This window comes from Oreochromis niloticus, linkage group LG5 (assembly GCF_001858045.2).
Source record: "Oreochromis niloticus isolate F11D_XX linkage group LG5, O_niloticus_UMD_NMBU, whole genome shotgun sequence".
Classification (NCBI taxonomy): Eukaryota; Metazoa; Chordata; class Actinopteri; order Cichliformes; family Cichlidae; genus Oreochromis; species Oreochromis niloticus.
In genome coordinates, this window is record NC_031970.2 from 2,116,597 (window position 1) to 2,131,924 (window position 15,328).

A 15,328-nucleotide genomic window follows, 5' to 3' on the forward strand; every position below is an offset into this window, starting at 1 on the left:
CTGAAGTGCACTCTAAGAAAAACAGGACTTCATGAAACCAAACTGGGGACAAAAACTGCAAACATCCTGCAACTTCCAAAAAACAGCCAGATCTGTGTATAAATCATGTTGTGTAGGGAACATGTAGGAACGAACCAGGAACAACACGAGATTTAACATCATCTTTCTTTTAGCATGTCTTGTAGCCCAACAGTCCAGCCCAGTATCACTGCCCGGGTATCAATTTATGCCAGTTTGTCAAAGATGCTGGTGTGGCTCATGAATGCAGAACGTGTCCTGTGACCGGTTTATGGCTTCAGACAGCTCAGTCGCTCTCAACTGGTCAGTTTTTTTTAGCCACACTACAAACGTTTCCTGAACCCAAAGGAGTTTCTAAACAAAAAGGAGATGAACACGAACCAGCTGACACTGCCGCTGCCTCCTCAGGAGACTTTCAGGGTCTCTAAAACAGGGTTTGTATCCCTCTGCAGCCACGGCACCAACACCAAAGAGCACTTTCTGAGTAACGGTGACAAAGCAGCATCACATGACAGCCCGTGAGAATAGAGAGGTTAGAAATCTGAAGTTCATTATGTTCAGCAGTCAGAGAAGTAATGCTTGAACTTCATGACACTGAGTTATCTCACCTGTTATCTCAAATATTAAAAAGATGAATACACCACGTTCACCCCCTGCGTGCCCCGACTTCTACGTCCTGCTTTAACAGACAGATCACATTGTTCCAAAGACACATGGCGAATAAGACGCCGTGCCATCGTTTTATTCTTTCTCCCTCTGGCAAAAGTATTATTTATGTGCTTTTCCAGTGATGGCTGGGTCTATTTTTGACTGCCACTTTCTCTTAATCATACAGTGAGGAATGCACGTTGCTTTTGGAGAGAGAGAGAACAGAGAGGAACGGTGAAAGATTGAGTTGGAAAAGAAAGACGGCATCAAGAGAGATGGAGAGAGAAAGAGATTGGTGGCATCGTCAGAGAAGAAGAGAAATGATCTCAGTAAACTCTGTCTGATTTTTCGCCTGAAGAAGCACACAAACCCAGCAGTGCAAACACCTGCAGATTTTTATTTTCCATGCATTTGTTATCAGCCCCGTGTTTTATACCCGGCTCTTATAATGGCGCGGTAAATCACAGCTGACAAGTCAGGAGCAGTGGCGGGCCCACCACTCCTTAAAAGGAAAGATGGATGATGGAGGAAGATGGAGGCGAGTTATTAAAAGCTGAGACGTCACAGTGGAATAAGAGATCGAGAAATGCTGCTTCTTTGTGTCGTGCACCGTGTAAACAGATTAGATGGATTAATACTGTCGTGTAGTCGACTTTGTTTTCGTTTGTGCCATTTTCCTTCCTTTATTGCGTTAAAGACGTGGGAGGACGGATGTTCGACAGCAGGCTGGTTGAGGTCTCGATCTCCAGGCAGACAGCGTCGTCCTCACCCAATCTCAGCCTCCTCATCTCTGACCTGCTGAGCCCTGGACTCTGCAGGCGTCCCTCTCTCCATTGATTACACATTTGTTTCCATCATGTCGCCCAGATCCTCAAAACCACCTGAGCTCAGAGGCCGATCGCCCCTCTCTCTCTTTACCTGCAGCTGTTTGTATAGTGAAGTTAACTAAAGCTAAAACTAGATGTAACATTTCAGTTACCAGCACTACTCCACAGCCTCCCAGTGAAGGCAAAAATGCTACGTGACTTCCTTCTTTTTCATCAAGATCTTAAGAAAACGTCATCTCTGACCTCGAGGTCGAGATATTCAAACTCATCCAAGATTTTTAGTTGATGCATCGAAAGTATCAGTTTGAAAATCTTATGTTGCCTCGTTCTCGAGTTATTGTGTTCAGAGAGTTGGGTGTCCATGCTGGGTAACGTTTTGGTGTTTGCTAGTTTGGTCAAATTTGATTACACCTTGTCTGATGATGTGTTAACTGAGACTTTGGATGTCCACAAGACTGAGAATCACTGCTTTCAACAAGTTCTGTGTTTTTACCGTTATGTCCCCGATGTGGACAGACCACGTCAAGAAAATGTCAGCACCACCCAACAACTGAAGATAGCAGTTTACTGACTTTGGGCAATGCCTCGTCCTCCCTAACCAAAAGTACGAGGTAAACAAAAGCGTCTCACTTATTATCTAAGAAGCTTGGAAAGAAAAGCAACTGGAAGTCTTGACCTGTGTGACTGAGAACCTTCACAGACACGGACATAGCTGTATTAATCGCCACCTTTGGTTAGCTGAATGTTGTGACCATCACAGTGTGAGTGTGGAGAGGGAGCTCAAAAGACACGATGTGCTCAGTGACATAGGACCGGCTTTTCTGAGTGAACTTCCAGAATTTTATTTTGAAGGAGGAAAATTGACAGAAACATTTTTCGTATCAGGACATAAACACCAGCCTCAGGTGGACGTTAGAGGAACTGCAGGTTGTGGCACTTCTTCAGCCCAGAGGTGGCTACCTGGTGACAGGCTGGATTATTCGACCGGCTCCTTGTACATGTGTGTGAAAGGCACAAACACAGAGACATGAACTCCAGTTTGAGCCGCTCTGTGCCTCCCGTCTGCTTTATTGATTTGAAGTTCATTACAGAGTCAGATTCTTTCAGGCGTGCAGAGACGGGAGTCCACGCTGGGAAAAAACACACAGTGAGAAAACTTGTTTATTGACTGTAACCGCCACAGTCACCAGGAGGTAAAGCAGCAACATGAACACATCTCCATCCACTGCATTTGCCGCTCACGCTCAGTTTTATTTCTTTGCTGGGTTTGTGTTTCTCCCTCGTGTCCCCCTCCATCACCTCTGTCGCTGTTCCTCCTCTCGCCTCCTCCTCTGTTTCCCTCTCGTCTAAAAAGGCAAATGAATTCTCTCCTATCCCGCGTGTGAATGTAAATGTGGACACATCCAAAGGTCACTGATTGCATCAGTGTCTGCGGGGATCTGGGCGCCTGTCTGTCCTTTTTGTGTCTGTCTAGATTTGTTCTTCATTTCCATCTTTGGCTCATTTGAATGTGTTTTTAATTATCTGCCCTCAACAGGCTAATAAGAGAGAGAGAGCGAAGCAGAGGCTAATTCAGGGAGTAGAAGGGACATGTCTGCAAAATTCAAATTAATTCCAGAGGACTCAATTTGGTTTGTTCCTTTCTCTCTCTGACGCCTCGGAGCGATGTAGCTGTGCTGGTAGAAAGTTTCAGATTTTATCTCCCACCGTTGGAAACTCTCAGCGATCCCGAAGAGGCCTCCGGTGCCTCGGCAGCCCCTTCATGCTCTTCTTTTCCACTTTGACCCAGCACAAAAACAGCTGTTCTGTCCCGTCCTCTCCGACTTTCCATCCATCCCTTCAGCTTACGTGGAGTCACACGGGGTAAGCAGGATGTTCTACAGCTTCTATTTCCCAGCGACATTTCAGTCAGATCAGATAACCAATCAGCCACCTCAGCTGGCTCCCTCTGATGTGAAGGAGTACTCTGAGTCAGACTTCTTCACACTTGTGTCTGCGACCTCGTTCTTTAACTACGTAAATCTCTGCTGAAATATTAGCCCTGTTTTTAACAAATGATCTCCAAAACACTCTTTCGTGCTCAGACTCTCCCATATGCTATCAGTTCTGTTTATCTGCGACACATCCTTAAGATCAAGTTTTTAGCCTCACGGTGTAATTTCGAGTCGGTACGACGCAGCATTTCAAACTACATACATACAACTTTAATACTAACGCTGCAGCTAAGTGGACTGTACAGACCGTCTGATGCAAGTAAACAAAAACATAGTCTGAAGCTGACAAAAAACACATGATTTTGAGGTTGTGGACACTTTTTAGATATTTTATGATGTTACAATGATATATATACAACTATGTGAAATAGTATGTAGAACGGCAAAAATGTACACAGTTTATGATTTTGATCATTTCAATAGATACTTGGGATTCCAACATTAGCTTTAGCGTGATACTGCAAAGCACTGTTTGCTAGCAATGTTTGGTGCAGCTTTCCCAGCGTGCAGAGCAGGGTTTGGGTTAGCAGAGGGTAAACTTTATTGCTACACCTCGTAGAGCAGTCACTCTGGGTGTTTTACTGGAGTTGAAAGAAGTGCTGGGCTCTGCAGCAGCAATAGCGCAGCACAGAACAAATCTAAACGACTGCAGAGGGAAATACCCCAAACAGGTTTATTCTGTCTCCGCCTGTCTGTGACCGAGCAGCCTGAGACAGTTTTCACAGGGTGAAATGTATGATTTATGACCAGCAGCGCTCTAATATGCACACAAGCTTGGTTGACTTGCTGTCACAGAGTTAGCTGTCATGTGACGTCTGTCGGTCCATGTGTCTGTCCTCACTCTCTCCTCATTCCCCCGGGTCATCTTTCATTTCTCCCCCAGCCTTTCCCGTCTCCTCACTCAGTCGCTTGCTTCCATCTCCCCTCTTCATCTCTTTGTGCCCTCTCCTCGCTCTCTTTTTTTGCCTCACTATTTCTTTTCCTACCCTCCAATCTTCCTCACCCCTCTCTCTCGCTGAGTGACATATTGTTGTGAAGAAACGTTCCCAGCTAGCACTGCACTGAAGATTGACAGTGTGACAGTCTTCTTCATCCTCTTGTGAGAAGAGTGAAAGGATGAATAAAAAAACAAGCATGGAGAAACAGGAAGTTGAGATCATCAAAGATCTGTTTTAGTGATCAGAGTCTTTAAAACAGGAAAAAAAAACATCCTTTAATTTTTTTCAAAGAAACTTGGAGTTATTTTTTGCAGAGGGTCAAACCCTGCACCACCAGGGGGCAGGCTTTTAAAAGTGAAATATTTTCACACATGTGCTGCTGTTAAACTTTGGATATTTATTTTTAGCCCCGTTCCATCAGGAGCTTTTCTCTTTCTGCCACCACTGTCACTGAGAATGTGTTGCTGAAGTTAAATAAAGGTTACATTTGCTCACGGCTCCATCTTGTGGTACAAATTGTACAGAAGTGCATCCCAGGCCTGTTCTACTGTGACCCGACCTCTCTGTAACACGAAACACATATGACACCAATCTTTTGTTTTTATTTATCTCTCATTCTTTCCGTCAGATTCTTTTTTGCAGTAACAGCTGTTTATTCAGATCCTGCCACTCCAGCTTGTTTCAGTTCCCAGTGATCCCATTGATGTGGCTCAGTTACACCAGATCAACACCAGCCAGAGATACAAACCCAGCCTCAGAGGTCACAGGTGTGGCTAGGAAAATCTGCCGTGGCAGCCAAAACTACATTTAAATACAGGGTGCCATCTGGTTGGTTTTTTCTTAACCCTAAACTAAGTTGGAAGCACCAAACCTTATGATGCCAACATTCATCAGTTGTCTCAAAAATGCCCCCAAATGCTGTATTTTTATTTTTGAGTGGCCACAACATCTGCCTGGTGAAATAAGGAACCAAGCAGCAACCTCTGTGGCTGAAACATGAAGCTAAACCTGCAGTTCCTCTAATGTCCAGCAGAGGCTCCAGCAGTGAGTCCCTGCTCACAGACTTCCATGTTAAAAGGTCCAACTTCACAGCTGACACAGGCGGCTGTAGCTGCTGGTTGTCTGCTGGTTGGAGCCTTTTGGAGTATTTTATTGAAAATGATTAATAATGTGGCTGCTGCGAGGTTATGTGTACAAACTGTCCACGAAGTCTGAGATCCAGTTTGGGTGAAATCCTCATATTCTGTTTTCTGGATGTTACTGAGCACCAATCAGCAGGTATCTGTGTCTGAGTGACGCTAACAGCTGACAGCTTAGCACAAATACCAACACTGCGATCATCAAAACACCAATGTGGAGACGTCTGTCTTCCAAAACAATATTCATTAATGATTTTCTGATAACACACACACACACACACACACACACACACACACACACACACACACACACACACACACACACATACTGATGGTGTTGTTTTTTATCGTGGTCTTTCTCTTGAAACTGAGCCTTAGTATTACCGACTCTGTCTGCAGACACTTTGCAGACACTGTGCATCTCTGGAAAGTTTATTCTTTGTGTGATTTTTTGCATTTACTTCTTGCTTTATTTTGAAGAGTGATCCTGTGTGTTAGTGGCCTTCTTTGTTTCTCTTCCTGCCTTCATTATCGTCTTGACTGAGTTCACACAGGCTTTATTATCCTGCTCTCTGGTTTGTGTAGTCTTTCCTTACTTCCTCGGTCTTTCAGGTTGTTGTGTTAGAATAGAATAGAATAGAATAGAATGCCTTTTATTGTGAAAATACACATGTACAGTGAGATTCAGAGCAACTCCTACCCAGTGCAGACATGTAGAAAAAACGGGGGTAAGGTGCCCAGCTCTGCAGCACTATATACATAAAGAGGGTGATATATTTACAGTGTGTTTGATTGCATGTAAATTAAATATTGCACAGTGTTTGAGTCCCTCCTTGTTTTTGGATGCAGTTGATGTTTGTGAGCTGTGATGTGTGTTTTGGGATATCTTGTGGATGTTTTCTGATATTCTCCTCTGTTAATAAGAAGGGACTTCCTGAAAGTTTCCTACTTTGTGCGCACTTTTGTGTGTTTTTGTCCTCCAGGACTGCACAAACAGTCATGGTTGGCCGTCTTCCCACAGACGCTCTCCTTCCATTTTACCCACACACACACTCTCAGTTTGCACATCGGCTGGCAAAGGTTGCAGCACTGGAAGGTGTTGATTACTGTCCTCATTTCACTGCAGCGTATAAACTGATTCTACTGCTGTGCTGATGGAACATTTGGTGTTATTAGCTTTTTTAACCTCTTTAAAATGAGCCAAGATGGTGGTGAATGTATATATTTTACTGCTGTGACACCTGTAGGCAAAGGCTGCCAGCTGTGATTGGCCCAGTATCTCCTAAATTACATCCATATGGATGATATGTAGAAAGTTGGAAAGTCAAAATAGTGGATGAAACTTTTGTTCAGTCACAGACCTGCAATTTAAACCTGTTCAGTGAGCTTTAAGCAGGAGCTTCAGATGTTCCACCATAACCATACACCCGTACCAAACCCTGTCCCACAGTGACCCTGCCACAGATATTACAGAGAGTTAGAAAACACAATCTGGGCTTTTGCACAATCATCCAATGTGTTTTCTTTGCAGGCTCTTCTTGTTTTCAAGTAGAATAGAGTTTTATCTGAGTTAGTCTGATGAAACTATTAGATGCTTTTTCTGGATTTTGGGTCTTCAGATATTAAAAAATCATGACATGTTTAGTTTCTGTACTCCTTCTGATAAATATGCCTTTACTGTTGTTTTTACTGTTTGATCGGATGTAATGTGCCTGTACTACCAGCAGGTGATGGTAAAACATGCTCAAACACATCGGCTAAACTACAGGTTTGTTAGTAAAAATATTAACTCATTTTCTTCGTGAGACGTGATGCTTTGCTTCTCAGCATGGTTCGCTTCAGTCGAATTGAATGTATTGTGTATTTCCATTGTTTTTTCGTACCTCTTTGACCCGTCTTTCCAATGTTATGTTTGTGTATTCTATGTATGGTCAGAAGGGGTACAATCAATTCAATTCAATATTAGTTGCCTCAAGGCACTTTATTTGCAAGATAAAGATCTTACAACGATACAGAGAAACCCCTAACAAGCAGACGACCCCTGTGAGAAAGAACTTGGCGACAGTGGGAAGGAAAAACCCCGTTTAACAGGAAGAAATTGCTGGCAAAACCAGGCTGCATTGAACAGGGGAGGGCTCAGAGCAGGTAAAACGTGTCCTTGTTTGTGCTTGCTGGAAAAACTCCCATCCCATTCCTCAGAGTGAAGTTGTGGAATTAGACCTGTGGTTGGAGTTGGTGATGCAGTCCTTACTAGGTGGAAAAAAGTGACGGTGTGTGTATGAGTTTGGTGAATCTGTTAAATAATCTTTACAGCCTTGATAAACTCGGGTAAGCCATCCAGAAAAGAGCACGACCTCTCTGTGTTCCACTGACTCAGAAGATTTCATCGACAAAAGACCATAAAATGAGTGACCAGGTAAGCGCAAGCACCTGATTACCCAACAAACCACAGACGGCCATAGAGTGGAGGTGTGAGCTGGTCCTTAAGTACTGAAGTAAATGAGACGATGGAGAGGTGGTGCGGTGGTGGAAGAGCAGGAAAGAAAACTCCACCTGAGAGGGAAGAGAGGAAAAGGAAAAGGAGACATGTCCGGACCTTGACAGAGAAAATGGATCAGAGTACACGCTGAAGAAGCTGGATGGAAGTTCATTTAGCATCGTGACTCGCCTCGTCAGAGCTTCTTCAAATAAATCTATGTGCATAAATAAAACACAAGGAAATCATTTGTATTTATTTATGAGCTTCACAGGAAGTGAAAAATTAGTATTTGGTTTGAAAAGTGTTTTAAGTAAACAGCACAGGGAAATAAAAAAGTGCATTTAAAGATCTGTTGGTTAGCAACTGGATTCATATTTATTCTTGAACTGCAGAGGAAGAAAAACTGTTCAGTCATAACTTTGCGAACGAAATGAAAAAGCAGGCTCTCTGCGAGGGGATACAATACATCTCCTTCAAAGTCTCTGGCAAAACCGACAGTTTTTACTTCCACCAAACCAAAACTGTAAATTGGAGAGTGACTAACATCCTCATAACAATGAGTCAGTGACTCATCGAACCTGCACTAAAAGCTCTCAACAGCAATTCTACCACATCTAATGCAGGAGAAATGAAGCACTGTAAAGTACTTCAGTCATAGTAGTACTTATGGCCTCCTCAATGAAAATGCTCAATGACCTCTGAAAGCCTGGTCATAGTGTGCAGACCTTCAGAGCAGAACCTAAAAATGAACCAGAACTAGCCAAACGGTTCATGAGAGGAGCGCCGCAGGAAGTCAGAAGGTCCGTGGTGTTAATTACACCCGTGACTGTTAATGGACTGTCATGCACTGCACTGCTGCTCGGCTCTATGTTCTATATGTCATGCATGATGTAAACAGCTGAGAGATCAGTGTATATGCTGTATACCTGAGTGTCAGTATAACTACACCTGAAGATATGAGATGAAGCTACCAATCTCAAAGACATGCTGTGCTGCTCATTTACAGCTAGCATACTAACCTTAGTCTCTCCGTGTTAGCCCTGCGTCAGATTGGTGACACGCTCAGAGTAACCCCGCCTCTCACCTGTGGTAGACTCAGACAAGGATAAGCACAAGAGAATGGAGGCTAACGTTAGCCTGGTTGCTTCCTAATGCTGCCTCATATCTAATTATGTCCATAGTTTGTTGGACAAAGCGGCCCTGAGGCAGCCGGAGCATAAACGTCACATCTTCGGATTTTAGTGGAAAATTCAAGTCTTTCACAAAAAAATGAGTCCACAGGTTACTCGAAGCAACGACAGAGTCAGACGCTCACAACAAGCTAAAATCTGCTCATATACTAGCAATAAAAACATGAAAAATGTGTGCTAGCTTACTTTATTCATATATTACTGCTACATTTTTATATCATGCAGCTCTTTAATAAATGGTGCCTGTTTTTAAGGGTGGCATCGTGTATTTATTGGGAGCTGCTGTTTGTCTGTCTTTCCTGTTTGAATATCACCAAAAGGTACCTGGATAATGGGACTATTTACCCAGACGGTGGAGGAGCACATTCTGAAAAGGCATTCAAAGCTCGGTTTATCTCCTTCTCTCATATCCCTCTCTTCAGCCTCCTCTCTGTCACACATCTCCACAATAATTAGACAGCTAATGAAGGGCCTCCTGTCTCCCTCGAGTGCCTCATCTAACACACACACACACACACACACACACACACACACACACACACACACACACACACACACACACACACACACACACATTCCCAGAAGCGACAAATCTGTGCTGGAAGTGAAGGCATCACGTCCATAGTTCAGTTCAGTTCAGTTCAGTTCATTTTATTTCAAACATTTCAAACATGTGCCTTCACAATCATTACAAAATATCATTTCATTATTTGTTTGAAAAGGAGTAGGCAGAAGTATTTACTTATTTGTCCCTACCCCCTCAAGTTTTACCTCTCATTCATTTAATTTTCTTTTAGTCTTAAATTAAACAAACAACATATGAAACAAAAGTAAAGCAAAACAAAACAAACATACATAAAACAAAAACTAGAAATAAGCAAGCCCCACCACAGTATAGTTTCTTTCATATGAAAAATAGAGAATGTGTAAATTTGCAGATTCACAAGTTATGGAAAAACAAACAAACAAAACCCCCCAAAAAAGAACCACAACACCATTTCCAGCAACATCACCGTCCTGGGTTAACCCTGTTTTCTTCATTCTTATACTTATTTAAAATTAGGTTTTTATATTTTAATTTAAATTGGTGTATGTTTTTACTTTCTTTCATTTCTTCTGTTAGACTGTTCCATAATTTAACTCCTGCAACTGAGATAGACATAGTTTTTAAAGTTGTTCTAGCACTTTGTATTTTTAAATTCCATTTCCCTCTTAAGTTATACCCACCTTCTCTTTCTATGAACAATTCACAGATTTCTTTTGGAAGCATTTTATTTCTTACTTTATACATTATTTGCGCTGTTTTAAGCTTCACCAAGTCTTGGAATTTAATAGCTTGCATTTTGAAAAATAGTCCATTTGTATGATCCCTGTACCCTGCATTATTTATTAATCTAATGGCCCTTTTCTGTATTATAGTTATTGTTTGTGTATTACTTTTGTATGTGTTTCCCCAGACCTCTACACAGTAGCTGATATATGGCAGTAGTAAAGCACAGTATAATATGTGCAGTGCTTTCTGATCCAACATATGCTTTGCTTTCCCCAGGACGGCAATGCCTTGTGCCAGTTTCCCCTGAACATAAGTAATATGTGGTTTCCAACAGAGCTTGTGGTCAATGATCACCCCAAGAAATTTTATTTAATTTACTCTTTCTAAATATACATTGTCAACACATATTTCTACTTTGATGTTTTTCTTTTGGTTTCCAAATAACATAAATTTGGTTTTTTATCTAGATTCAATGATAATTTATTTATATCAAACCACTTCTTTAATATTGTTAATTCCTGTGTGATCATCTCCAAAACCTGTGGCAATTCCACACCTGAACAAAATATATTTGAGTCATCTGCAAATATTACAAACTTTAAATTCTGGGAGACTCTGCAGATATCATTTATGTACATTATAAACATTTTTGGACCCAATACTGAACCTTGAGGTACTCCACAAGCTATATCCATCAAATTAGATTTATATTCATTTATTTGTACATATTGTTGCCTATTCCCTACATAGCTTTTTAACCAGTCCAAAACCACTCCCCTAAACCCGTACCTTTCCAATTTTGTTATTAGAATTTCATGATTAACAGTATCAAACGCCTTCTTTAGATCTAAGAAAACTCCGAGCGCATACCTCTTATTATCCATACATTCCGTTATCTCTCCCATTAAATCTATCACTGCCAAAGCTGTTGATCTGTTGCTTCTGAACCCATACTGACTATCTGTCAGTAATTCATATTTTTCCACAAAACTGTCAAATCTTTATTCAAATGAACGCTGGGTCGAGTTGCAGCGAGTGAGAAGGATTCTTGCTGAAGCGCTCTTAAACTCCGATGTTTATAAGTGACTAACATGGAGGCTACGCAGGAAGTGCTGCACGGTGTCTGCATCGTCGTTCAGTCGATGCAGGAGCGTAAACCTCCTGCAGAAATATCAAATACAGTTTAACTTCATGACAAACATTCATTTTTCTGGGATGTTTGCGTTTGACTAGATACTCGGCTCACTTGATGTTCCGCTCACCAGAATCTGTTGATACATACGGTCCAGGCCTTCATCACCTACACCCACTTCTTCACTTGTTCCCAGTTTGCATGCTGAGGCATAAATGTGGTGTCAGGCTCATCGCTGTGCTGTGAAACACACATGATTTAAAAACTTTTATCAGCGGGAACTTTCACATCGTGCATACAGCTGTGGGAATATTGAGCGCTTAATGCAGGAAACGCCCTGATTGGTTGTGAGGAAGACGAGTGATGGCAGAGGGTTGGATTACTTTTCTTGGGTGGAGCAAACCAGAACTAACCACCATGGACACAAGCAACCATCTGAAGTCCCGGTCTTTGTGGCGCCGGTTCTTCTGCTGTAATTATCCTGAGCTTTTCTCCTCTTTGTTCTTGCTGTTCCTGAATATTGACTGTTGGATTTTTATTGCTACACTCACTTCTTTCCAAGCTCCTTAGACTGTTACACTCGGGCTTTTTTCTAAATGTTCTCGGGGGTGGATCTGTTTGTGTGAATTTATTCTTGGTCTATGGTTCAGTTTACTTCCTGTTCTTGTGTTTCTGTTTTGCCTTGAAGCCTCTGTGGATTTGGTGCCATATAAATAAAAGTGAATTGTTTTATTTTGAAAGTTAGATCCTCCTTTGAGTTTTCCTTCCTCGCAATGACGTTAACCTGTTCTGATGACCTTCCTCTTGGTCAGTCAGGCCATCAGTCATTGTTGAAGCACAGAAAAGAGGAAGCATTGGTGTGGGTGAGAAAAAGGAGAAATCACATCTGGATTTCCTGCAGCTGCGACGCTGCCTGAGATTGCTAACAGGGCCGAAGTGCTGACGGGGTGCTTTTAAAGCAGCAGGGTTAAGCTCCTCTTTGGCCCGGTCCTGTTAAGTTTGGAGGTGAAGTTGTAAATTATTGAGTGCTAAAGTGTAAGTGCAGAGTCAGTGCATTCAGTCTGATCAGTGCTGAACGGGTAAAGAAGGGCTGGAAGTAAATGGGTTACATGATTGATAGAAAAGATCTGCTTGTTAAACACAGACGTGCTCGGCTCACCTGCTCAGAGCCTGAAGCGCTTCTCTGCATTATGCAGCTCAGGTTCTCCTCCACAAACGCTCACCTTCGCACCACACATGGAGAGCTGCACAACGTCCGCGCTTCGGTAAACCAGATCAAAAGAAGCAGCACATAATTTGATAGATGCTTTCAAGCTGCCTGTGAAACTTTAGCCCCCCGATATCTGCTGATGTGCAGCAGACTCACGTGTGGTGGTGTGGAAAAAAAGCGCGCTTTGGAGAAATAACCCTGAAGTGCTCATTTCCCCAAGTTTTAGGGAATTTCCATTAGTCGCCATCAAAAGCAAATCCATTACATCCACTGGGCTTGTTTCTGTCATTACAGTAAAATAGTAATGCTACATTAGAGCTCTCTAAGCTTTTTCCTCTCCATCATTAACAACATGGAAGCCAATTGATATGCTTGCATGGTTGTAATCCTCCCAACTCTTCTGAGAATTCGCTGGAAAAACAAATTAAAGCTTGAGGTCTGGCTGCACGCGGGTGGAAAATCAGGTGATAATGCTGCAGTATGCTGCTTTTTCTCCTTTCTCTCCTGCACTTCTTCTTCTTCATGCCTCTGCAGGTTTTATCTTCCTTCTTCCTCTTTCCCCTCACCTTTTTTCCTCTCTTACATCACAGCTTTCCTTCTGGTGTGTCCTATTGCAGGTATTTCATTACTGTCTTCTTTAAACACCTAACTCATCACTTATTCCTTGTCCATCCATTCCTCTCTGCCTCTTTCAATCTGCTTGTTAAGTGATGACGTATCGACCCCGCGTCCAGGTCCGGGCGTCTCCTGCGTTTAGGCGAGCGGTCATTCTCCATTTCTCCAGCTGTTCATCAGCTCTGTTCACCTGCAGCACGTCTTCACGCTTTGTTGTTCAGATCTCACAGTCTAACTGCAGGCCGTCAGCTCACAGCGTCCCCGACACCTCAAACAGAATGTGTCTCTGAGGACATGAAGCTGAGGATCAGGACTTTGTTTGGTCTGCATCCTGTTCCTGTCATACGAAGGTGTTTGTCTCTGCTCATCAGTGACCCTCAACACGAACTTTTACTGTGAACAGTTTAGCACTCTTCCTCCATCTTCCTGTGCTGATGTGCTTTCATATTCCATAGTTCTGTAGCTAACCACCAGGTAGCACACAATCATCACTAAGCCTCCAAACATGGCTGCTGTTTAGTTCGTAGTCTTTGAAGACCTGGGAAACACTGAGCTGAAAGACCTTTGACTGTTTGTAACTGTTTGACCCTGAAAAGGCCTTCGCCATCATTCCCCTGATAGAAGACATATTTAGGACAAATCTGGGATACTTGTGGCACCGGGCTCAGTTACAGCATTGGTGAATGGTCACAAATATTCCTGAAAGGTGACCTGTGTAAAACTCTAAAGCGGCTCATAAAACCTGCAGTTGTGAGCCACTCTTGGACCAAGCAGTCGTCGTATCTGGGTTCTCCTCCTTTCCACGTTATTGTCTTTGTCATCATCTTCGCTACATCCTTGCTCCCTCCCTTCCATCCTTCATTTCTTCCTCATCACCTTGACCGTTGTACCCACCACCTCCCCACACCTCTGGTATCAACCACTTCACCTTTTGCCACCTCATCTTTATCTTCTCCCTTATCTCTTCCTTTCCTCTCCACCACTGTCCTTCCCGCCTTCTTTAGTTGTGAAGGAGAGAAAGATTGCAGCGATCCCTGCATGATACTATCTAATTCCAATACCCCCATCAGTGGTGGAGACACAGCAAGCGAGAGGGACTGAAAGACAAACAGTCGGAACGAGACATGGAGACGAAGTCATCTAAGAGAGGGATAATCCCTGCTCCTTGTACAGTATATCCTCTTCAGTCAATAAGCCCCCCTCCCCAACTCTTCCACTCTTATCTTTTCTGCTCCCCTTCCTCCTTCACCCTTGGTCTTGGTATTCCAGGCATGCCGCAGTCAGCAGGTGGAGCAATAGCTTTGCTGCTGCCACCTCTGGCCCCGTCTCTCCCAGACAGCCATCGATTTCCTATTGATGTGCCAGCGGAGAGGAGGTGGGTGAAGTGGGCTGTGGGGTATTGCGAGTGGAGGGTGGTGGGGTGTTTGGGTTGGTGTCTCTAGCTAATTGGTCACAACTGTACGTGCATGGTTTCTTTTTAAAGTGTTTACAGGCCTAAACTTGGACTGCGCTGAGGTCAGTTTCACACGCTGAGTGATTCCTACTTCATGTGTGCAGAAGATGAAGCCATGTTGTGCAGGTCTTACACTTCATTTAGACTGAATATGCCAGATCATTGTTGGTTATGATGTTTAGCTCGTTTACAGCTGGATAGCATGAGTTCATGCTCCTGATGTCACACTTGCTCTGCACAGACGAGGTCATTAGATGAACACGTCATCATCATGCAGTTTTACTCTTAGAGTTTGATTTTTTGGAACTGAAGGAACGCGCAGACCTGATAAATGACTGTTTACTTCCTTATCTTTCTCAGCTTTACTTTGAAGGTGAACGACCTCCATTCCAGTTTGCTTTGCACTCTCCAC